Here is a 25253-nt window from a genome sequence, read left to right as displayed (position 1 = left end):
CCCCACTACTGGTGGCAGTCTTTTGTGGAACTGCAAACCGGAAGATGAGGGTTTCTGGGGGGTTTTTAAAATTAAATTTAGTTAAACTGGAGTTTATTTGTTCCATCTTCATATTAATATAAACCATAATATTTTCTTCCTTTAGAAGGGAAATCGCTTTTCGTTGTGACCTAAAATCAGCATTTTAGCGTTTCTTACTAGTTCCTTTGTTGCATACTTTTAGGCGCGCGGCCGAACTTGTTTACAGACAAACGCCTGGCCCTCGGACCAAGACCCAGGACCAAAGACCCTGGACATTGGCCCGGCTTCTCTGGCATTCGGCATCCTTGACAGCCGCACAATTTGCTGCTGCGTTTTTGTATCTCTCGGTGCTTGTTTGTCTGCTGCAAAGCGTCCTCTGTTGGCCGTGTTTGTATGGAGCGTTGGCCAGCAAAAAGTTTGCGCACTGATTGCAAACTTGTTTCAATTGTTTCGTAAACCAAACCAAAGGGAAGAGTCCCGAGAAGAGCCCTGGCCGAGGTCCCAAGTGGGGTGAAAGTGGGGAGGCGAAAGGCTGATTGGGGGGTATGGGTCCTGCCGTTTGGCGGTCGGTTTCCCGCCATGAAAGTCAAGGCAAAAAGCTGAGCTCCGAGCTGCGAGTTGCTTGTGTTCCGAGGCCAAGGCAATTCGCCTGCATATTTGTGTGGCTTAGTTTCCGTTTCACAAACGAAACGAAACGAAATGAAACGAACGGCATAAAAACCCATTGAAAATTTGCATACGAAAATGAAATTCAAATAGGTTTGGCCATGTCCCTCGCAATCACATCCTGAATCCGGATAGTAGGAGTCCAGCACCAAAATTGACAGAATACTAGAGCAAAACTTTCGCTTTTATTTTGCCATTCAAGCCCATATATTTATGATCCAATATAATGCATGGGGTTACTTATTCTTTGAGGATGTAAGCCATGCCAGTTGGAAATTTTAATCTAAATCGTTTCTCTGATTTTGTTTATCGGGGCTCTCGTTTGGACGCTTTTACCTCAACTGCGATTCGAACACTAAGTGATTTTTCATTGAGCGCTTTGCTTTGACTTTGTAATGCAAATTGCTTGTCTATGTTTCTTCGTCCTTTATCTTTCTCCAGCATTGTTTGCCGTCTCTCTTCGCAATTGACAGACTTCTGTGGGCCTTTTATTACAGGAGGCCCGGGTTACAGCCCCTTGAACGGTTCGAAAGCCAATAAAATGCAAATTTTTTCATCGCGAAAAACAAATCCTGGCTAGAGATGACTTTGTTTTTAGAGTGTCTAGAGATGTATAGCTATGGGGAATGATTTCCCAAACTCTAAAATTTACTAACTACCCTAAGATTCTTTAATTTATACATTATTAACTCTCTTAGCTTTATTATTTTATGAATTAATCCAATATTGAATGTCTTAGACCTCTTGACGTAACCCTAAGGCTCACGCTCTCCTCCCAAATTGAATTTGAAACCCAAAACCCGAAAACCGTAAACCAAAGCTCATTTCCATCAGCATTGGACTTGACTTGAGTTGGGCCACTCGACTCGCTGCCATTGATTTAATTGTAAGCTGTTGAATTTTGATGGCTTTTAATTGTCTTAAGACCGGTTGAGCAAAAACCCAATCAGGGCTCCTTTTGATGGCGAATGATGCATGATGGACCTGGCCCGGATAAATTAATGGGACGATGGGGGCTGGCAAAAGGGGTAAGTCTTCTGTTGTCAGCAGAATAGTTGGAAATTCCACTTAGTGCTGACTACTGACCCACTTATTGGTCACTTCTGGGTCTGTGTTTCCGCTGCTGGAGTCCGAGCCACCGCCCCAACCGAAAACCGTTCTGCCCCCCAAAGTCAACCACTTGACTAAACAGCACTCAAATTTGATTTTGATTTATGCTGCCCAACAGTCCGCACGAGACGGCCACGTCTCCCCCACAATTGCCGCAATTTCCACACTTTTCCACTTTCCCCTTTCGGTGCTTTCTACTGGCCCCTTTCCCAGGACCTGTTATCTCAACTACAATTGCAGGCTCATAACTTTGGCATCTATCGTCGTTCGCCTTTCATATTTACATGCTCCTTACACGCGCATTGGCGTGTAACGGAAATTGAGTAGAATTCATGCACTGAAAAAAATAAATAAATCATTAAAATTGTATTTGAAATAGAGCTTTCATTCGATAAACGTATAACCAAAGATTATAAAGTACAATAATCTGTACTGTATAATCTTTGGTATAACAAACCTTTATATTCTTTAATCGCTCGTAGACTTCCTGTTTCTTTGTAACCATAATATGAATTGCTTTCCAAAAAATTACAATAAATCTTAAACTAATGAGAAAAGTATTTTTCTGAGTGCATCTTTCCCTCACTCCTTCTATGAAAGGGTTGTCCAAAAAGGTTCACCCTTTCTGCTCCGTCCCCCGAAACCTATTGAAAGCTGGCGGAGCAAACGTTTTTGGTATTTTCTTTTTGTTTTTCGCCTGCATCCTTTTGGCCAAGACATGGACCCTTTGCCAAGCCCCCCCACCCTCCCCCCCCGTCTCACAATGGAAAATACAATTTTCGCAATCTTTGCTTATCTTTTCATCTCCCTGTGGCTGCTTCGTTCGGTGCATGAGTCATTGTTGTTGCCGTTGTTGGCCAACCAGAAAATCGGTAAAAAGCTAAGGCAACTCTAAAGAAGAGTGAAGAGGAGGGGTCGAAGGGGGGAAGGATGTGTTGGCGGTATATCCTTTGTTTGCCGGTAGTGTCGGTAATGCCGAGTTGGTGGAGTAAGCACATAAGCATCGGTTATGAGCGAGATTCGCTTCAAAATATTTATTGAAGAAATATTAATGGTGGGATGACTATGAAAAAGATACCTATTTTTTTCTTAAATAAGATAATGCTAGAAAGGCTTAGATAGTATTTTTGAACTTTTGGATAGTATTATTCAACCATATTCAACCATCGATCTCCCCCCTTGTTTCCCTTGATTCCCTTCATATCCTTTATTTTCCGCATTTCTTATTGCCTGTACTCCGCTTTATTGTTGTCATAATGTGGTGGCTTGTTGCTGCTCGCCTGCCCTCGATTTTCTCCGTGTTTCTTGTACTACTTTAGAACTATTGCCACTATTGACTGCCTTCCTTTTTCCGCCATCGCCCTCGCCCTAGCCCTTCGTTCATTTCTGCATTTTTTACTACTTAATGCCAGGACATGGACACAGAGCACAAACATATATTCCTCTTCCTCACCTCCACCCTCCAGGACCCAACAATTTATGCTTTCTTTTTTAGCCGCCTGCAGGACTTCCACCCTGGCACTCCTTTGCAGCATTTTTTATAGGCAACACACAAAGGTGTATTTTACTTGCTATAAACAAGGATTGCATACATTGTTTCTTCTCGACGGGCCCTTGTAGTTGCCTCTCCGGTGCGTCAAATGAGGATATTCAATTTGAACTTGATATGCATTTTATCCTGTTGCCAAGCCAAGGGGGTACTGGCACTAAACTAGATTCCTAAGTCAAAGGCTCACCAAGGATATTGAAAATCAAAGCAATCATACTTATGGCTGAGGGAATCGGAATCAAATTCAATGGAACTAAGTATTATGTACTCAAGTATTGAATCTTTTTGCTTTAGATATATGTATGGTTCGAATGCTTAACAATAATAAAGCAATAGAAACTTTAACAGCAATAAGTGTAATGCAAAATTATTTATTTCCTTTGGTTGCACCTGTAATTCTCTGGATTTAAGTTCTCACGTTTCGACTGCAATTTCCTTCTGCTCATTCTCCTTCTCAGGATCAAGGGAAAAGGCATCTCGAATGCCTTCGTCTAACAATACGCACGCAATTACCGCAGGACGAGCAGCCGAAATGCCGAAAAAGGCGAAAACTTCAGCTCCCCAATGTCTGACAAAAGTTTCACAGTTGTCCTGATGATGATGATGGCGATGGCGATGGCCATAGGACGCCACTGGACGAACTTTTCCAGGGCTCTAATTGCCCAAGTGGCTTTCGAGTCGAGCGTCGCCACGTAATGGAGAAAGGAGACCGAAACTTTTTCCCCAATTCAGCAGAACTACAACATCTTCTTCAGCTTCTGCCGGCGCCACTTACATTTCACTCACAAAATGCACAATCAAAGCTGACCGTTGGCGTTATTAACACAAACATAAATTGTACCTATGCACGTAAAAAAAATTTTTTTTAAATATTTAAGGAATAATTTTATTGAAGAATAACGAGGATAGTTGTGCCATTCATAAATAATCGATATAAATATTCTTCAATTTAATAAATTATAAAATTTTCTTGAGCTATCATTTAATTTATTATCTAGTTTTTAAGCTTTAGAGAAATATAAAAAAATTAAACAAACCTCTTTTATATTTTTGTCTTTGTTTGTATCATAAATATTTTCCCTTTGACCTATAGCTACCCATTTTTGGACTCACTCTCAAGGTGTTACTTATATTTCAATTTATTAGATGGTCAACTTTTTGGGAGGGGTGGTCAGTGAAGGAGGTCCACTTGCCCTAATGAAGTTCTGGCTTCTGGATAGAACCTGCAACCATAAACTCCGGCTCCGGGCTCTCCTCACATATGCAGTCCAATAAAACTTGCACCAGGACAAAGGCCAAGACAGGAGTCTCCTGTCTGCATATTTACATTTTACCTTTTGCAGGCTTTTAGGGCGATGCTTTAAAATTTAGCAACCTGCACTTAGCTTTTTGGCATTTGTGCAACTTTTAGCCCCAAATAAACTGCATGGCAAGTAGGGCCAAAAGGGTCCAAAATGGGGAGTTTGTGGCCACGAAGGTGCCAAGATTAAGCAGTTTATGTAATTACCTGTGGCGGATGGTGAAGTTCAAGCGGTGACCCAATTTTTTGTTTACGTTCTTGGAAATAAACATCATTAAAAGTTTATACTCATTAAAATGGTGTGCTTTATCTTAATCTATAAAATATGTTACTAAAAAATTTTGTTGAATTTATTTGAGAATGTTAAAGGACACCACAAACCACCTAAACACATTCGGGCTTAAGCTTTAACCTCAATAAATAAGCCAACTAACATGTTGTCATATCCAGTGGCTTGGAAAAACTTCCGCTTAAAGTCAATGTATTTAAATTAATCAAAACCGCAATCAAACCCCAAACATGAAGAATGACTTCCTCCCCCATAGACCCGAGACGAGACGAGGTCACAGTATTCAACAGCTTGCGGTGTGTTGTGCGAATCTGTCAGCAACAGATACTTATATACATTTATATAGATGTGTATATATAAGCCAGATCTCTGAGTGACCAATGGCCTCATTCCACGGCTCATTTGCATTATCGATATAGGAGACTATTTCAAGCTGCCGATGAGGAATTCAATCTTGTCGCCTCGCCTAATGGCTTCGCATTGAATTTTTAATTTAATTTAGCTGTAAGCCAGCATCTCGCAGCCAAAAGAAATAAGCAAAGAAATTGGTTTGTGGAGACCGCGAAGAAAAGCCAATTTGTTTTATTAAACTCCTGGCGTTGATTTTTGCATAGAAATTGTCTAATCAAAAACAAATTTCATTTGAATAGTGTTTGATGTTGAGACGTGACTTTCGCAGGCTATCCAGCCCCTAAGATTTCTGTCAGGTGATAACCAATAATGAAATGAATACTTTTCTCCCCTACCCAGGATCCTGGAGTCTCTGACAAAAGTTTACCCTCATTTTCCACTGCCAATTCCGTGTGCTTCCTGGCAGACCGCAAGCACCAAAAATTATGCTATTAAAGGGAATTTTTTTCAATTAACTGGCGACGCGGGCGTTCCTCCGGTTGTCTGTCAAAAAATATGCGTGTATATATTTTTTGGCGGCATTATTAAAAGGTCTGTGCGCAGCTTGCGTTTGTGTTTTTGGGCTGGGAAATCAACCCTAATTAGAAAAGACCAGCAGCCCAGACGAAAGCAACCAAAAACAAAAACCGACGGGCTTTGTGTTGAGCAAACAAATTTTAATTAAAACCGCAAAATTAACTAGAGAAAAAGTGCCGAAATGTGAGAAAGTTCAGCCACAAAATGTTGCCAAATTATGTGGTTGCAATTTTTTAACAAACTTTGTATCATGAACCTGAAATTGAAGCCATACTTTAAGCAAGCGAGTATGTTAAAATTCAATTGAAATAAATATAGTTAGCCATAAAAAAAAAATTAAAGGAAACTTGATATAACTTTTTATCATCATAAATGTTCATCCATTTATTGAATATATCTGGAGTCTGAAAATAATTTTCAAATATTTTTCCTGATAATTGGTCAGTAGAATAGCGTGCTTTATTGTTTTCTACACAAATATCCTTTTCACTGGCCAACTGTCCACTGACAGATCGATTAATTGTACAAAAATCTTCATTCACTTGGCTTGACAATCGTCGGGAATTCGATATTCTCGATTTTTTCCTTGGCTCGCAGTGGTTCCCATTAAATTTACGCCGAAACTGTTTGCCATATAACAACTGGCAAACATTTCTCTCCCCATTTATATCCATCAACTGCCGATAAATCATTACAAAAAATCGTTTTATGCTAAAAAATATATGTGTACAATGTACATGTGTTCGCAGTACACACACATATACATATACTGGGAGCCATTAGTCTTGCGAGTGTGTTTGTGGATGGGAAAAATCCCGCAAACAGCAAGAAATGTTCAATATTTGCCAACAAGCATTTTTTGGTAATGTTTCAATTAACTTGAGCAAAAATATTTATGAGCCTGCCACATAAAATTTGTTGGGCATAAAAACGCATACCACGTACCCAGACATACACACACACACTCTCGCACAAATATGAGTGGCTGTCGCTTTCCCTACTTTCTCCATTTTCCCCTCGCCAATCATCTCTCTTTGCTCGCATCAACCGACAACATAATTTGCGTCTATTTGAAGCGTAGCATACTTTTTGCCGCTGAACCCACAGTGCCTGAAAAAACAATAATAACGGCAGCGGAAGCAATGGGAATAAAATTATGGAAATACCGATTATTTTTATACTCTTAAAAAGGAAAAAAAAGAATGAATGTGAGTATAAAATTAAAGTTTTATATAAAATAGTTTTACATATAGTAACTTCTATGAAGTATTGAAAAAATACGCAAAGTAATTTAATATCTATTTCAAAAAAATTATAAAAGAGTACATTTTCTTCCTTTTTTGTAAAATAACCTATAATTTTTAAATAAATGATTCTAACCTGTCATAAATAAAAAGAAAAAGGGTTGAGTTTTTGCAAAATATTCCGGCAGATCATAAATATTTAAATAGTCACGAACTTCTCAAAAAATTTGGATACCCTAATCAAGGGAAGAGAAGCCCCATAGACAGACCCACTCACACTCGCAAAGGCAATCAAGTGTCGTTGAAAACAAAACACACGAAAAATATAAAAGGGGTTGGAGAGGTCTGGGGGTCTGACGGTCTGGAGGTCTGGGGGTCGAGCGGCAGCACCGGTAGCTTATGCGTGACAAGCAACAAAAGCATCAGCGGAATATCTTTAATGTTCCGCTTCTCTGCCCTCCGAAATCCCTTTTCCCATTTAATTCGTCAATCAGTTGTGTCAGTGTTTAAAGTGTCCTTTTTTTGGACAGGATGTTAGGGGAAAGGGCCAGACGATTGGGTCCTGAAAATCCTCAGATGACAATTATTAGAAGCTTTCCCTAAGCCCAATCATGCTAAATTTCTGGAACTTTGTTGGCTCGTTTAGACTTTGGAGAATTTAACTTCCGGAACACCCACAAATACTTACACACACACACACCCACATGTCCATGGCGACTTCATCAGCAACGGCTGGCAGCCCAAACGACCAAAAATCAATGGGCTGGAAAATATTTATGATGCCCCCACATACACACAGAGATGGAGGAGTTGGGGAGTGGGAGGGTTGGCTACCCCAACGCCCCCAAAAACTGGTGTGAAGTTTGGCGAAAATGGCAAAAGTTGACAGTTGCGTATGCAAAGTGGCGAAAAGGGTTTAAAAGATGGGCCAGGGGACAATTAACAGGGCATAAAAAATAAGTTTGTGCATCTGAATAGTGCCCTCCCACTCCCTAAATTTACCTCTCTGCAGTTAGGAAAATTTAAACATAAAATTACAAATCTTATAAAATGTTTCAATAATCTTAATATGGTAATATTGTTTTTACTTCTATAAAATACATTTTAAATCATAAAATGGGTTCTTAATCTCTTCAAAATTATAGCAAGGATGAAAGTATCTTAATATAAAATCCATATTAAAAATTGTACGAATTTATATAACTTAATATATATCCAAAAACCTGTAATCTTTTTCCCTGTGTTTTTGTCAATAAATATTTGATGCAACGTTTTACCAACAGAAGCCGCAAAAGAATTTGCCGCTCCAGTGGGCATCCAAAGGCACTTCCCTACCCCTTCCAATATAAAATATATATATAACTATATAAATCGAAGCCGAGTCTAAAAGAGCTGCCATTTTGTTTGGGGTTTTTGGTTTTCCTTGTTCTCTGTCTCAATTCCTGTGAACTCCCCCGCCTTTTTAGGTCTTCATTCTGTCTCTGACAATTTTTTTTTTCGATTTTCCCACAATTTTTTTCCTATACAGTTTCGGCTGCTGTTGCCACTCGTCGAATGTGTTTTGCCTTTTGTTCAAATTTATTGTCTATGTTTTTATGGGCAGGCGGGGGGTGTGAGGGGCGATGGGTCTTATGGCTTACAAATCGTTTGCTTCTACCAAAGTTTATCGATCTCTGTTTGTCTGCCTGTTTTTCGAGGGCCTTTGTTGGCTGTTTGTTTCCGGCTTGCCGACTTCTCCATTCGAAGTAATTATGTTTTATCGGAAATGGGTCCTGAAAATGAGTGCAGGCTTTAAGTTCTTAAGATATTAATCGCTTTAATTAATTGCCAAGTTGCGTTGGATTTCCTTCAAGCCAAATATTTAGACTTTGGCTGAATTTTCAAGCACCCAAAAGCTGATACATTCAAGTCACGAGATAGAAAAACAAGCGTCATACCGTACAGTAAAAACATTGAACTTGTTTTGAGTTCAATGTTGTTGTTTTCACTATTCGCGATATACTAGTATGTGCTACTCCTCCCCATCGTCTGGCGTATGTGTTTTGGCCATAAACCAAACAAAATCGTAGGCGTTCGTATATAAATTTTGGGTGTCGGCCATCGGTGGGCGGGGCCTTCAGGCACACATATATCAAATTGACAAACGCTTGACACAACTGATTGATCATAGTCGTATTTCATATGAGAAAATAAACACACAAAAATATATTCCCTGAGATGTATTTATTTTGCCAAATTTAAGTTCTCAAGAAAAGGCAAAGGTATAGAATAAAAACCTTTTAAAACTTAACTTTAACATGGTAAATTCTAATTGATTAACCATCATTATATCGTTATACATCGTTATACAATTATACAGCGCTTCATTCTCAGCAAAGTCCCATTTAATTTTATGACGAAACTTCTTTGTCCTGGATCTTCTTAGTAATCAGTTGAACGCATCCTTTTAATAAAAGGAAAGCATTACCGCGCATATATAATTTTCGCTTACCGTTGCACATTTACGATTTTCCCGTTCGCCTGCTGGAGCCGGATTACATGGCAACTTTTTCTTGAGCTCAGCTGCTTAAGATCTCAATCAAATTTACATTCCCGACCCACCTCCGGACGCACATCCTTTTGCCGTATCCCAGGGGCACATGGGAACACGGCAATGGCGACGGCGACGGCGATGGCAATGGCGGTGAAATCCTCGCCCAAGTTGCCCTGCTGCATTGGCAGTTGGCCGTAAAATACTTCCATTCCGGCTTCCGCTGCACATTTCCACAAACAATTGCTGAATCGACCGCAGCGATGGCGGCATCCTTTTCGTCCTCGTGCTTAATGGCCTGGGCTATTTCGGTGGAATTGAGCGCACCGACCAGGGGGGAAATCATTTTTATAAATATTTTGCACTCGCACAATGAGCAGGATCTCCATTGCTCCTGAAAAACGGCTGCCTGCCAATGTCCTGAATGGGTATTTGACTTTTTTTTTCACCGTGTGTCCGAGTTGCTCATCAATTGACACGGCAGCGTGCATTACATTTTTTATGCATGAAGTGTAAATTAAAATTAAATTTACTGTGCGGTGTCCAGTGTTTTACGTTAGAAAAGCTTTCGCCTGCCGGACACTGCGTATGAATAATAAAAAATGATCATAGCGCAGAACTTAAAGTTGCCGGCGACCTCAGAAATGCTTTTTTCATTCCCCGCCCATTCATTTTGGTATATTTATATATGGCGGGTTCTTGTTTCGTTATTTTTACCGCTGTCACTGCCGCCGCTGGAGCTGTTGTTGTTTTTAATTAAGTTATAAAATATTAATTTGCCGTGTTTTTATGGTTGTTTGTCCGCGTTGTCGTTGTCCTTGCTGTTGCTGTTGCCGCTGCCATTGCCGTTGCTGCGGTTGACATGCATTTTGTGGTTGCAGTCCCAATCCGTAAACCTATCCACGGCATCCTCCTGTGATGCTGCCAGCGAAGTTTCAACCAGTTTCGGCCAAGTTTATTACGCCTTCAGTTATATATACCAAAAGCCGGGCACCAGACATTAAAAACCGTGTCTTACGCATAAAAATGTCTATAAAAATAAAATTCAGAAATAGTCTCAATTAGCTTTTATTTTTAAGATAAAGGTATTGAATTTTTTTATTTTATATTTTGTCATTTTTTGTTTTCAGTGCACTTTTCATCGTGCATCGACTGTCAGAGGTTGCCTTTTAGCATTTTACGCGTCATTTAACCAGCTTCGATTTGCTGCCTCTTTCCATCATATGCAAAAAACTACCAGATTTCCAAGGCATCCAAGGCGGAGAGCGTTGACAACTGTTGCCCGGATCCGGGATCCGGGCTGTGCGACTCCTCCTCAAACAGAGGCGGCTTGTGACTATAATTTGCAACGCCGTAGTTGGCTGCGTATTGGATTTCCATAGAGCTGAACTGAGTTTGTCTGCTTCTGATGTGATTTAGCTTTGGGTATTGAAATTGCCTACTTTAAGGTCCTTTCTACTTTCGCAGTTGATTGGAGGGGAAATGGGGTTAATGCAAGATTAACCCACTTTCTGACAGAATAATCGTTTAAATTGAAACCCACGGTATATTTTTCATTAAACTATTATAGGGTTAAGATACTTTTGACTGCTGAAAGGCTACTAGTTAGTCCATTAATTATGAATTCGATGAAATTAATACGTCATTAAAATATTATCTATGCAATGTTTGTATTAAATGTTTTTGGAATAATCTGAATCACCTTACTCTAAGTTTAAAGTGCATTATCCTTTCTCTCCATAAATTCTATTTGAAAATATTTTCCACTTCTCTCCGAAATTCCCCATTCATCATCTCGGAGCGGGAAACTGTTTTAATAATCCATTTAAGGCGCTTCCTGTCTGATTTATCCTCTCATCCATTTCATTTATTCATTGACAACTTGATAATCCCTGCCTGCAACTGTTAATCCTGTTTCCTTTTTTTCTGCCATCATCCTGGCATCATCCTCTTCCGACTGCTCCTTTCTAATCTCACGATTCCACAACCTAACCCAACTTTCATTGCTGTTGCTGCTAAAGACTGTAACATGACAGCTGTCATATGTTGCCATTCCTGCACTCACACACACACACACTTATACAGGCATGTGTGGTGATATCCTTTGTATATATAGAACATTTCATAGCACATTTTTCTGTATTTTTACAATCCTTTGTCTCTCTGTGTTGCCTTCTTGTTTTGTGTCTTTCTCTTTGTGTTTCTCATTCACTGGCACGTGCTTTGTCCGAGCTCTCTTTCACACTCCCTATTTGCCTCTCTTTCGCTGACAAAATGGAGGAAAAAGCTTTCCTTTCTGTGACTCTCTTTCTCTCTGTTTCGGCCACCAGCTGACTGGAATGCGGGCTTAGTGTTTGAATTAAACATCAACTGAGCTCGAAAAGTTCTCCCTTCTCTCACTTTTCTTTTATTTTTTTACCATTTCCTCAGCTCGACACTTTTTTTTATTACTGCTCCACATTCGCCCGCTGTCTCTGGCAGCGTGTAGAGCTCACTTTGCAGTTGGGAAAGGACTGTTTAGCATTTCCTAAGGATTTCATTGGGCCGAGAATAAAATATTTGCACAGCCTGGGCTTTATGACGCAAACACCTGTATATTTCTCCATTTGGTCTAATAAAGTATGAATCTCATGAGACCTATTGATGAAATATATAGTTGCAGGATAAGGAAATAAAGGGCACATAAAAAGGAGGTTTATATTATTCATAGAGGGAGCACTTTTATATATATGAGACATTATTTTGGAGAATAATAAAAAATAGAAAGCATAATACATTTCAGTTAAAGGATATTGAGTTACTTTTCCTAGCAACCCCCTTTCCTCACGCAAGTTAATAAAGCACTTTGAACCATATTTCAATCACAGTTTGCAGCTTAAAGTCCACGCCCAGAATTCAATAAATAAGAACATAATCATAATCAATACCTGTCAAATGCATAAGCTGCCAATTTGGAGCAATCGACAAAGAACAAAATACAAATCATAATGGAGGACGAAAACAACAACGCGCCAACAATGTCCAGTGCTCGGGTGGCCGGCCCTTCAATAATGACATTTTCCACTGGCCGAGACAAAGGCCAAGAAAAGCGGAAGAGAGAGGCAACGAGCAAGCTCATTAATGTTGTTTTTTGTCCCACTCCCAGCCACTCCCCGCCCCCAGCTCAGCCCACAGCTTTCCACGCCGCCTTTCTTGGCCTGGCCAAACTACTTCAATTATTTGCTTTGCTTTCATTTTTGCCATTGAATAGAATTTAACGCTCATTGTTTGGCTGTTCCGCTTCGCTCTCCTCCTGGCTGCGTTTTTTTTTTCCTGGCTGCTCCTGGCCGCCACTAACCAACCCCATCATCATCAGCATCGTTTGGTCCGCCTTTGTTCTACGCTAATTAAAAGAATTTCCAGCAGGTGTTTGTGGTTTGTCCTGGACAAAGACGGAAAGGAAAAACGATGGAGGACATTCGGGCTAAAACTGAAAATGGTTAACTCGCTGCATTTAAGCCACTGCTAATGCCTGGCTGGAGTAAAAAATATCTAGAATTATTATTAGAATTGATTAGAAACGACTTAATTTGTGGCACCACCCCGGCACCGTATTAGATATCTTTGTTCGTCAATTTGTTAGGTTAAATTATCCGCCCCGGCTCCATTTGTTGTTTAGCGGCACTCAACAATCGCTTTATTCTCCGGCTTCCTCATTCTTTTGTCGGTCGGTGGCCCAGAAAATGTACTTTTTTATTATTATCATTTTTTTTTTGAGCCAGCGCGGTTATTTTTGGTCCTAGGCATTTGCATAAAATGTTTTCCAGGCAGGCTGAAATATGGAGCATGGGTATATCGGCAGGCGGCGTTTAAATGCCCATCGTGTGTTCTATGTATGGAGGAATCTGCCCTCCAATTGCCGGGGATTTAATTTTTCCTTTGTTGTCCTCGCTTTGGGTATCTTTGACGGCTAACGAAGTGTAAATATTTACACAGAAGCATCTGATAGAAGTGGTTTCAATTCTATTTGTGCCTCGGAGAGTGTTTTCCTTAATGATCTATTTGTAATTTGTTTTTAATGTGTGTGGCTAAAATGTTTATTTCTTGGAAAGGTGTTTATGTGGCAGCATTTTCAAGGTTAAATGGTTTTTTAATGACATTGTTTTATCTACGATATGGAATACAAGAATAAACAAATCTTTAAGGCAAAGTATGGACTAGATTGCAGTAACATCTCTTACTTGAAGTGCTTTCAATATGTGTTAAAATCTTTAGCTGTAAACAGGTATGGCAAGTGCATACAATTAGGTAAGTAAAGGTTTCCCATTCATTCATATTAATTTTAGCTGCTCCATCCAGCCGGTTAATGACTAGACGTCTTAAGAAAAATACTCCAGCCATGACCTGGCCCAACCTTGCTTCCTTTCTGTGTTGCTGTAACCGCACTCGACAATTTTCACACCTCGTCCCACCACTCGACATAAGGATTTTGTAATTTCAATATAATTTTCTTTGATGCACACAGACACAGGCACGCGCACGTTAAGTATACGATTGGGTGACGCAATGCGCTTGTGGCAAGGCGAAGGGATGTGTTTGTGTGCGAGTATTTGCTGCAGCTGCTTTTGTTTGCTAATATAATATTTTGTAGCATACTTAGCTGGCCAGCCCCCCGAAGGCACGGGATTGCAATGGCATGCGGGCTTGATTTTCCGCCCTGCCACCACCTCCGCCCCTCCTAGGTCCGACCATCGTCGAGGTTTTCTTTTTCTGCTTATTTGTAAGCTTTTGCAGTTCACTCAACTTTTACTTTGGCCTGGTCGGTTACCTGGCTAAAGTCTAGACGAGAGTCGAACTCACACACTCGCGCTTCCCAACACACACTCCGGCACAAATACCATCCTAATATGATAGACGCGTTAAAACCCCTTTTCACTTTATTTTATACTTTTTGCTTTGGCAGCTCAGCCTTTCTAGTCCCCTTTGCTAGTCTTTGCCTTTACGTGGCTGCGTTGCTGTGGCAATTTAAGCAGCAAACATTAAAACGATAACAAATTTCCACATGCCAGCGCTGAGATTACAAATTACGACACAAAACACAAGCCCTGGCCGTGGCCAAGAGGGGGCTCTGTAAGGGCCATGGTCTGTAAGCAGAAGGGAGTCGGAGGGTGGCGTCATAACTTCAAAACAGTTGCAATTATATAATGAGGCACCAAGTTGGCGCTGAGAGTTATCCAGCATATGTCGAGCGTTGCCTGGTCTTTGTATGCTTTTCTCCAAAGGGGTTTGATTTAAAAGTTACATCAGATTATCCAAAGCCCATAAGTGAATTAAGATCTTAGACAGAACAGATATTAGGAATATTGAATCCTTAATTAAGGATGTAATAAGTGTCTTTAAGTCAAATTTCGTGTATCAGTTCTTTTAACTATTGATTCTTATATGTTAGGTACTATCTTTTATTATAGATCTATATCCTTCAAAAATATACGCTCTCTTATATCTTTAGCTTGAAGATAATTTTCTTTTATATTTGTTTTTGCAATTCAACTTTCCATAACTTGCAAGTCCTCCCTCTCTGGCTCATGTGTGTTTGCTTTGGTTCTTTTTTAGTTTATCAGACATTTCCTGCGGCGCTTTTTGTGATTCCTTTCGAGTCATAGTGCGAGTGGGGCGAGCGTGGAGCGGGAAGGCTCTCAACTTTTGCAACTATCGGAAGTCGTTAACGCTTTCGCACAAACAGCTGTGGATGGAGCTCGGGGATAGCCATGGTTACCCACCACCCATAATCTCCCAGTTAATGGGAACAGCTGCAAACCCCATCTTTCCGATCCATGTGGAATGGCCCACACTATGCCAAATCTTTCAACTTCCTGGTCAGGGACTGCCATGTTTGATTTCTTGCTTTATATGTAGGCTAACTTGTGTTTGGCGCTGTCAACTGACGAATCTCCTTCTACCCTTCGGCCTTCCCATTTCTCGGCATTCGCCATGAACTATACGTCCTACCACGCCCACAATGTTGGCACATTAATTAATTGAAACGCTGCCGGCCATTCTGGGAACGTCAAAGAGGGACCAGGGTTGGGGTAAGTGGAGTATGAAGGATGAAGGTTGGTGGGGCAGTGGTGCATGAGTGTGTTCTGCTTGTTAGTTTAACTAGCGCCTGGCAATTAAACGAAAATTAATTATGCTACCTCGGCGAAAAGGAAGCCCGTCAGGCAAAAAAAGGCGCTAACCTTGAACTTAGCAGCCGCAATTTAGTTGACGCTTTTGAGGGAAAACTGCCGCACACATTTCCATTAGCATACACGCCTGGTAAACACTTGAAAATAGATGAAGGTGAGGGCTATTTAACCCAAAGTAGCAGAAAAAAAGGGCTTAATTTTTAAAAATCTTTTCGAGAGTCTACAATTCTAATATGGAAATGGTTTAAGATTTAAACAGTTGTCACCCTACTATGACGTGAGATGTCAATTTCAACACGAAACCTAGGGTTAAGCTCCCGATACTTGAGAGGCCCGTTCTGAGAAGCCAATCAGCTGGCTTTTCTCCATTTCCACGATGCCTTGCAGGAAATGTGGCCATCAAAGCGACGCCTGCCAGAGGCCCTATCTCTTATCTCTGGCTAATACCTACTTAACTTTGACTTTGGTGACAGGCGACGGCTTTAATCAATGCCACGTCCCTGCCACCAACACAAGGTTAAAAAGTTCGCCCTGGTCATCCTACTCACTGGCCTATGCCTCTTGCCCCTTTTAACCTCTACTGCCGCGACGTTTTCCGCTTTGAAAAGTAAGATAGATGGATGGGTGGGGGTCGGTGAAAGGGCAGTGAAAACGAGGAAAATTCATAATCCGCGCAAATCATTTTTCATTTTTTCACTAGTTCTCGGAACGGCAACGCGAGCAGAGAGAATTCTGGCCATCAATCAATTTCATGCTGCTTGAAGATGTAAAACTGCTTAAGTTACGTTGTACTTACATTTCACTTCACGGACTTCCACTGGTCCAAAAGTTTTCCATACCCTCCTCTCTCACCCTGCCCCGAGAAACGGAGTCCTCTCTAGCTTTTCATTCTCAAGCATGTCTGACTATATTTTTTCTATATTTCCCTTTTTTGTTGTGGGTATGTGGGCTTGTCTAAAAAGCCAAAAGTCAGGCAAGCATAAACTCATTTTTATGCCCACTAATGGGTCAAGGATACTAAGGGTATATAAGCTTTAAGATAAATAGGAAGTATAGTTTGTTAACCTAATAAATATTTAAAATTAATAAAAAGTCTACAAAATATTACAGAGAGATATCTAAAAGAGAGTTATATGTTTGAACAAAAAACTTAAACATAAAACCATTTATATTATGCAGTTCTTTTTTTGAGATCTATTTTTTAAAAATACCTTGGATACTATCTTAAGCTTAATACATAAGGCTACCTTACTTTAATGACTACTCAATATTCCCCATTTGAGTATGATATCTTCTAGGGAATTCCTTTTGGCCATCATCCATCACCGTTGCCTTCACACTTGTTAAGTTTTCGCTTGGTCGTTACGTTTCGTTAGCCTCGTCTGGCCAGTTTCTTTTCCCCGATTGCCCAGCGCCCGATATTTGTCCTGATCCTGCCTGTGCCCTCCCACCCGCACTTCCAGGATATTGGTTCGCTTTTTCGGGGTCCCCGGCTGCAATTCTCGGCCATCTCGTCTTCTCGTCTTTCTGGGCCACCTTGTGTCGCTGCTGGTAAATTTTTATGATTTATGCCTTGGCCGGCAGTGTCATGAGCCCAATTAACATTTTGGTCCTGTCCAGCGGACCAACATTTGCTGGCTTGTCAACATTTTCTCGTTTCCTTTTTTTTTTTGTGCCTCCTTCTCGGTTTTCTTTTGATACTCGTAATTTGATTGCTAACTGAGCTCTATTGCATTTGCTGGTGCCGCATGCCGCATGCCGCCTGCTGCTGCCTGCTTTCTGTGCCAAAAGTTCACAGCAATTATTTGCATATGGTAGGTCCCTTGGGTGGTGTGGAAAGTGGCTGGTGTATGGATGTACGGGTGTTCGGGTGTTTGGATGTTTTGGGAGGCTGTGTGGGTGCGGTTCCTGCTTTCAACTCTCTTTGCTCATTTGCTTTTCACAGTCGCCGCACAAAGTAAATTTTCGCGATGAGGGCCAGCGGCTTTTATCTTTCATTTTATATTTTTTCATATTTTGCTCGGGTTTTTCCCCTCTTGTTTTATCAGCAATTGTCTTGAGTGCAGTGGGGGAGTTAGGGCCAAAGTGGTAATGCTTTTATTTTGTTGTGAGGTTAGAAGGTTTTCGACACGTCAATTAGCCAACAATCTCCACCTCCGGTGGCTACAAAGTTTTCGGCGAGCAGATTCCCCAGGTGTGGACTAGCTTGTCTCGCAAGTCATGCACTTTAGACTTGTAATCGCCGGCAACAACATCAAAAGCAGTAAGAACAACCAGAACACGCATGCATAGTTAATAAATGCTAACGGGCAAATGGAAATCGGGGCGGGGAGAGCCATTTGGGTCTAGAGATGCGATTAAAGGGGCTATACATTGTTACTTTTAAGAGCTCCATGGGGGGATACTTTTTCGATTAAAAAACAGGATATTCGAGCAAGAAAATGGTTACAAATTATAAGCCAAGAAGCTTAATGATCTTGGAACAGTGTAGTTTCATGTCAATATTTGTTTTAAAACCTATATTTGAAGAAATAAGGTCCTCATCGTGTCACGATCCCAGCCCTGGACTCACGCACATCCTGTTTAATCTGCCGTTAAGCCAGAATGCCCTGCCTTGGGTCCTACCGTCTCGACTTTTGGCAATTTAGTTTATTTATAGCTCCACAAAATATGAGCTCATGTTCGAGCTTATGCTCGGTGAGGGTACGAGAGGGCAGCAGCATCATGCTACGCTGACACATCATAATTTCTGTCAGTGTATGCGTGTAAAGCGGCTTTTGCATGCGAGTGGGTGTGGGTGTGGGCTGTGGTTGTGTGAGTGTCTCATCGTGTTCATGTTTCCAGTTCATGTTGTAATATTTTAATGTGTGAAGCGACAACTGCTGCCGATGTCGTTTTCAAAGGGAATCAACTCCAAAGGGGCTGCCAAGGGGGCAGCCCGCCCAAGAACGCCCTGACACAGAATTAGGAATAAATCAAACATTCTGATAGCATTAATTTAACGCTTTCTCTGGGCCCTATATCATTCCAATATGCTGGCAGAGATCAGATTCTAAGCAGCTTGAAGAGAGACTCTGGCCCTTTCTAAGCTACCCGAAGGATATGACTTTAAATGGTATGGAAATAATGGTTTTTCATTCTTGAATTAAAAGGCCATAAAAGCTTAAATATGTATTATCTTGAGGAAAGATTAGTCTTTCTGAGGAAACTTTAAACACTAAACTAGGTGCTATTTCACTTAGCTGTTGCTCCAAACTTACCTTTTGATGTTTCATAATTAACTCTGATGATAGCTTCCAACCCTAGCATCCTCAAGGGTCAAAACATTCAATTTCATTACATTATCAATACCGTGTTGGGTGTCAAAGCCCGCCCTGAATCAACACTGAAGGGAGCTCAGCTCAGCTCACCGAAAGCCAAAACCCTTTTCAGCATCATTCTTCATTCATCATCATCGCCTGGCACTTGGCAAATTTGCACAAGAAGAGGGGGTCGGAGGAGACGGAGTCGGCCAGAGCCGAAATACAATTAAAACCCAATCTAAACTCAAATTTTAAATCACAAAAGTTATCAGTTACCTTTTCGGCCAGCAGCAACAGTAGCAATGGCAATACCAATGGCCGCATGTAAACTTTGCCCGGCAACTGTAAGTTTGCAGCTGGATCCTTGGTCAAAAGATACGCTCCAAACTTCCAGCACACGCACCTTTCGACAAACACACTCAATTATAGATACTGCCAGACAGTCGGACAGATGGAGAGGCAGACGGTTCGGCAGACAGCTAGGCAGGCACACAAACTTTGGTGGAAAACTTGTAGGGCACTTTGAAAATGAAGCTGCAACTGCTTCGCCATCTAGCAAGTTCGATTCCTGGCATTTGCTGCGCTGGCCAAAATGCATTTGCCATTCCAAACTAGTTCCAATTGATTAAGTTTCTGGTTAATGGATTGTTTACATACCTAAGCAGGCCGACTCGGCTGATTGCGAGAAGTGCAAGGCAGCCACTTTTGGGGAACCTCCACAGACCCCTAATCCTGAGATTCAAAAGCTGACTTAAGTTTTCGATTAGACCCAAGAGGAAATTATGGTGCTAGTCCCCGTTCTCCACTTAAGAATAAATTCCAAATTAAAAATATTACAATAGAAGGTGCCTTTTCTCTGTGTGCACATTGAAAACTGCATAATTATTTTACTTTATGCCATAAAGAAGATTAAAAAACTTTTGTTTTTAATTAGAAGAAGCGCTGTTTCGAGAAACAAAAGAAGGCACGGAACTTGAGAGTAACTTTGCAAACATTTTTTTTTCATGCGCATATAAATTACAGGAACAAAAACAAAAAGGCGTGAAAAAGCGCGAAAAACGAGCTACATTCTTGCCAAAAAATGGAATGAAATAAAACCAGATGAGAATCAGAATTAATGCAAAGCCCTCTTACAGCAGACAATGCGGCGTATGCGCAATGAGCTCTGCAATTCTTGGCGAAATTACGCATACGCCCCCATGTACGAGTGTACAAGTGTGTGCACATTGCGGGTATCTTTAAGTTGCTCCGCGGAATCTGAATTAATTTCATTTTAATTAAGTTCCCATAAGTTTATTAAATTTAACAAGCAAGCCCCAAAAACACATCAGCAAACCACCAGGCAAGCTGTGTCGTAAGGATCCAGAACTATGGAGGACGCGCTCCATTCCAGGCACTGAAAACGTTTCAGAATTAATTAACAACTTATTTACATAGACATTATGACGGGTTTAGCGATTTCATAGATGGTGAGGATTTGTGCGAGAGGCACAAGTTAAAAATGTCTTTAATATGGAATAGGGTTTAAGATACTCCCTTAATATTACCTTATAGAATTTCCTATTCTCATGTATGAACAAAAATTAAACTCCATTCAAATCCGTTTACCTCAATGAACTGACATGCCGAATCAACATCAAACATCAATTAATGTACCTGAATAATTACTTTCATTCCAGTCTTGGGCTCAACTTTCCCACTGACTTGGCAGAGACTCACTTGGCTATTCGATTCATAACAATCCGTTTATAAATTTTCAATTAGCATAAAGTTTTAAGTTGCACAAAATCCGCCTCTGTGCAAATTGCCGAAACCCGTTCAACCAAATTAGTTGTTCAATTTTCTATTCGCCTGATTGTGGGAGTCGTCTCACACTTTGCAGGCTAGTGCGTTAGTGTTGGGTGTAGGCCAATTTCGTGCTTATCGTTTCATTGTTTATGTTAATTTTAGGCCATTTAATTTTAGTATTTTACAGTGGGCCTGCCAGCCATGCCAGCCAGGAATGTTTTGCGGTCCGTTTATCGCCCGATGCGAGGCAGCAAATGAAATGCGGTATGCAAATTGTGACGTTTTTGTAAAACACCAAATAAGCTTCTAATTAAGTTTTCATGATTGCTGGCATAACAATGTTTCGCAGCGGGATGGTTACCAGAGGCCAAAATTGGTAGCCGGACCTTATCGGGTGTTGAACGGATTTAATTTCAAATATTTGCACAAGGAAACGCTCCACAAATTCCTCGTTAAATTTTTCGAATATATATTTGCGGATAATCTCTGGGAAAATTAAATAACCCAAACTTTACAGACTTAATTTGGGGCCTTAAACGAGTGTCGATTAGAGCCATTTGTCTCTCGCTCCTAATGCAGCTGAAATTCATTCATCAAATGCAAATCGCCTGAGATACAACTTATTCCCCAGCCATCCCGGCCGGGTGGAAGCTTTTTGCTTTCACTTTCCCATAGCCGCCAATGCCATTAACTCATTTTGCATGTCAGCTGAGCTCGCAAAAAGTAAAACGCTCGACACAAACGCCGATGCATTAGGTTGACTGTCTCCAGCCCCGCAATTTCCTCCCCCCTGAGACTTGACACTAAAAAAATATGGAAAGCAAGTCGCAGAGCATGGAAACAATGAAGGAGACTGTCGTGCATAATTTAAAAGAAAATTCTGCGGAAAACGATGTCAAGGTATTGCTGAATGAGTCCTGCTGGGGGTTGATAATGATGGAACACGTCCCCGAAGATTCCACTTTATGGCATTAGCTTACCCTGGCTTACAATTGCATCTGGCTTGAAATACGAACTTTAAGTACTACGTAGTTTCGCGAAAGTCAAATGTAGTATCAGGTAAATATAATTTTAGACGAGCTAGGCACATTTTTCAATCACGAAAGCGACAAAATTGGAAATTAGTTTTGTAATTGAAAAATTATCGACCCTTTAATCTGGGTATGGTGAAGGCCAATTTTTTGTTTCCAGGTTTTAATTAAAAAAGATCCTACTCGAAGTTTTAAAATCGAAAAGGTAAAAAATTTATGAATCTGACGAGTAATACACATATTTTTGATTAGGAAAATTAGAAATTTAAAACAATGTTTTTGGCATTGTATGTATGTATACATTTATTTTTCCAAAATAGAAAGTTTTTTATCTTATCGGACATCAATCTTTCGAAATATATCGTAAAATGAAGAAGAGGAACATTAGCCTTCAAAATGGGTCAACATTTTTGATTACAGATTTTGATTTAGAATAAAGCTTCTCAAAGTTCTAAGATAGAGAAATAATTTTGTGGATAAAATTTGTGGATCTTCCAAATATTCTAAGTAGCATATGACAGTTATATTTTAAATATTTGACAGTTGTGTACAACTAAATAAGTTTTACAATAAATAAGTTTTAAAAATTTGAGCTTTATTATTGATATTCTTTGTATTTACTTTTTTTAGTGTTGAATATTTTTTTGGAAACTTGTTAAAGATTTCCTATTCTATTTAAGATCTTTTTGCGCTTTTTTCAAGACATTTCTCTTTCTCAGTTGTCTGTGCCATGCCCCCAGTTCCCAGTCGACAGTCGACCTCTACTTGCTTCATAAATCTATTTGCCATTCAAATGCAAACGCTTTGCTCATAAAATTGTGCAAGCTGCAAATAAAAATATTCAAAGAAGTCTGTATATACATAAAGCATTTGTCAACGGTTCCGTTCAACTTCCCGCTCCGCCGGCCATTCGTTTACTTTCCCACTATGGCACGCCTCCTCCTTCCACTCTTCCACCCTTGCCCCGCCCTGGCCTTTGGCAAGTCATTGAGGCGGCTCCTGAGCTGATCCTGTTCCTTGTTGAAAGCTGCATTTCCGGTCACTAATACAAGTCAAAGTACAAAGTTGCTTGGCTGCCTGACTTCCCACACCAGCCCACTTATCTTTTTACACTGAAACAAATATTTATAATAAATATATTAACTTTAATTAATTTAGAAATGTCCTTTAGAATAACAAAGGATCAACCCAGAATTGTAATAGATTTAGATTTGAACTCAACAAACTAAAAGTACAATGAAATACTATAGTTTTTCTCTCCGTGTATACTTTCATCCTAACTCCCTGCCACGGCACTTAGCCAACGCCATTTTGGGGCGGCCATCTCTATCTGCGACCCTCTGTCTCTGTCCAATTCTCATAGACCCTCTCGTTCTGGCCCTCTATCTCTCTGTATGTCGCCGTGCCTCGCTGATGATTTAAGTGCACTTTGATGCACATTTTTCGTTGCTACTTGCAACAGAAGCAGCAGTGGAAGCAGTGGCAGCAGCACCAGTAGCCTCAGTAGCAGTAGCGCCAGCATCAGCAGCTGCCCCAGATAATTTAATTAAATTATACGCTTCCTTACGTGCGTGGTGCTGGGCAAGAAGAGCTTGGGCGGATGCGGGGTGCCTGGTTCAGAATCGGAGTCAGGGAGTAATGGGTTAAGGGGGCAGCTCGCATTTTAATAAGGTTTGTTGGTTAGCTAGTTTTGAGGTTGAGCTGAGTGTAGTTTTGGTTTAGTTTTATGCACCCAGCCCCTAGACTCTTTGTGCTTTTGGGCCAAACCAGCCATCTGGGTTGGAAAGGCAAAGAAAAGTGGTCATACAGAGAGATGGAGAGGGGATTGAAACGGGGGGGGGAAAGAAAAATGAGAGGTCGAGTAGTTGATTCTAAATGGATACGCCATCAATTTGTTGCCAGTAATCAAGACTTAAAGAGTTGCTTTAAGAATAAGGCTGGGCTTAAATATATGTAGTTTTATGGCTAGGCGCTTCCATTCATTTTCCCTATTTATTTTATATCTTGTGTCGTATTTGCATAGTTCCCATAAATCAACGTCCTTGTCATAAATACCACATCTTCATCATAATATAAACTTATTGCATTGGCTCTGTTTTTTTCTCTGTCTTGGCCATGCCACGTAAAAGAGGCAACACAACTCTGTGGAATTCACAAAAAAGTGTTGAAAGTTATTCGTCAACGTCACGGCTTGGTTGTTGATGCCACATGTGACTGTCGACAGAAGCCGCAACCAGCACAAGATATATCAGCCAAAAATACAAAAAATAGTACATAAAAAGCATACGGCAAAACACATTTCGTGTTCATAAAGTGATCATGTTTTCATATTTGAAGACTGAGACCACATTTGCTGTTTGCTCATGTTCTTAAAGTGTGGTAGATGGTCCACAAAAAAATGAAAATACACGTTAGATGCTGGACAAAAACAAAAAGTTCCTGGCCAAAGCAATGGACAGCAAAATGTAAACAAACTCTCGCAAAAATTCCTGGCAAACAAACTTTAACTTTAACAACAAGTACACACTAGCACACAGACTCACACATCAAAAAATGTCTTCATTTTCACCTGTTTTCAGGTGTTGTGCCTGCTCCTGCTTTTCAGGCAAACGCCTAACACAGTTACAAATGTGCAGGAACAGCAACTCCACCGGCAACAGCCAAAGAAAAACCTCAGACCCAACATATTTGCATAAACAGAGCCCCACTTTGATGGTTTTGCGGGATGTGAGCTCATCGTAGGTGTATTCACTGCCATACAATGGATATAACTTTTGATGAAATACGAAAATAGAAATTCTAGTTCAAAATGAGTTTTCTCTGGTGATAACTTTCAATTTTGGCATTTTGAATTCAATTGTCATATTAGGTTTTTTTTTTCAAATATTATACAAATTTTATTTTGGCATGAGTTTAGTAAAGTTTTATGTTGAATTCAAATAAATTTAATTCTTCACACAATGTAGAGCATTTTAGCTTCGTCCTCTTGTTGCTCAAAAAAATCCTCAAAGACCTCTCCAAATTCCTAGCCGTTGTGCCGCTGTGCTTGGCATCAGCAGGTTAGTGTTTAACCTCTGCAGAGTACTGCAGTCCACTCAAAAAGTCTTTGACTTTCCTTTCAACCACTATGTTACCCCTTCCTGGGCGCAACTTGGACGGATGCAAAAACTGAGGCAACCAACCAGTAAACCAAGCCAGCAGCCAAGCCAGTCAGGCAAAGTTAACCAGTCGCCGTCGTCATCATCGTCATAATCATTATCATCACGGCAGTCGTAGCTTTTAACCACTCGGCCAGGCTCTTTAACGCCTTAACGGGTTAAGTTGCCTTT

The 25253-nt window shown here is 40.5% G+C and overlaps 1 protein-coding gene and 1 long non-coding RNA gene across 3 annotated transcripts in view; one reads left to right on the top strand and one right to left on the bottom strand.

The window, feature by feature from the left end:
- Window positions 1-1939: 1939 nt before the first annotated feature.
- LOC138926246 (uncharacterized) overlaps window positions 1940-25253 on the bottom strand; it is a 73505-nt gene continuing 50191 nt past the window's right edge. The window contains exon 3 of one of the 2 annotated variants that reach the window (XR_011442686.1): window positions 1940-2134. This is a non-coding gene — a long non-coding RNA (uncharacterized lncRNA). Of the gene's footprint in view, window positions 2135-10650; window positions 10667-25253 lie in introns of those variants that run through there. The other variant, XR_011442690.1, reaches the window with a different exon arrangement.
- Window positions 24797-25253, top strand: part of LOC108132724 (uncharacterized) — a 63095-nt gene continuing 62638 nt past the window's right edge. The window contains exon 1 of the mRNA XM_017252245.3: window positions 24797-24983. The gene's annotated coding sequence lies outside the window, so the exon portion shown is untranslated. The remainder of the gene's footprint in view (window positions 24984-25253) is intronic.

Source organism: Drosophila bipectinata, chromosome 3L (assembly GCF_030179905.1).
Source record: "Drosophila bipectinata strain 14024-0381.07 chromosome 3L, DbipHiC1v2, whole genome shotgun sequence".
Taxonomy (NCBI): Eukaryota; Metazoa; Arthropoda; class Insecta; order Diptera; family Drosophilidae; genus Drosophila; species Drosophila bipectinata.
This window is presented reverse-complemented; position numbering and strand designations above follow the sequence as displayed.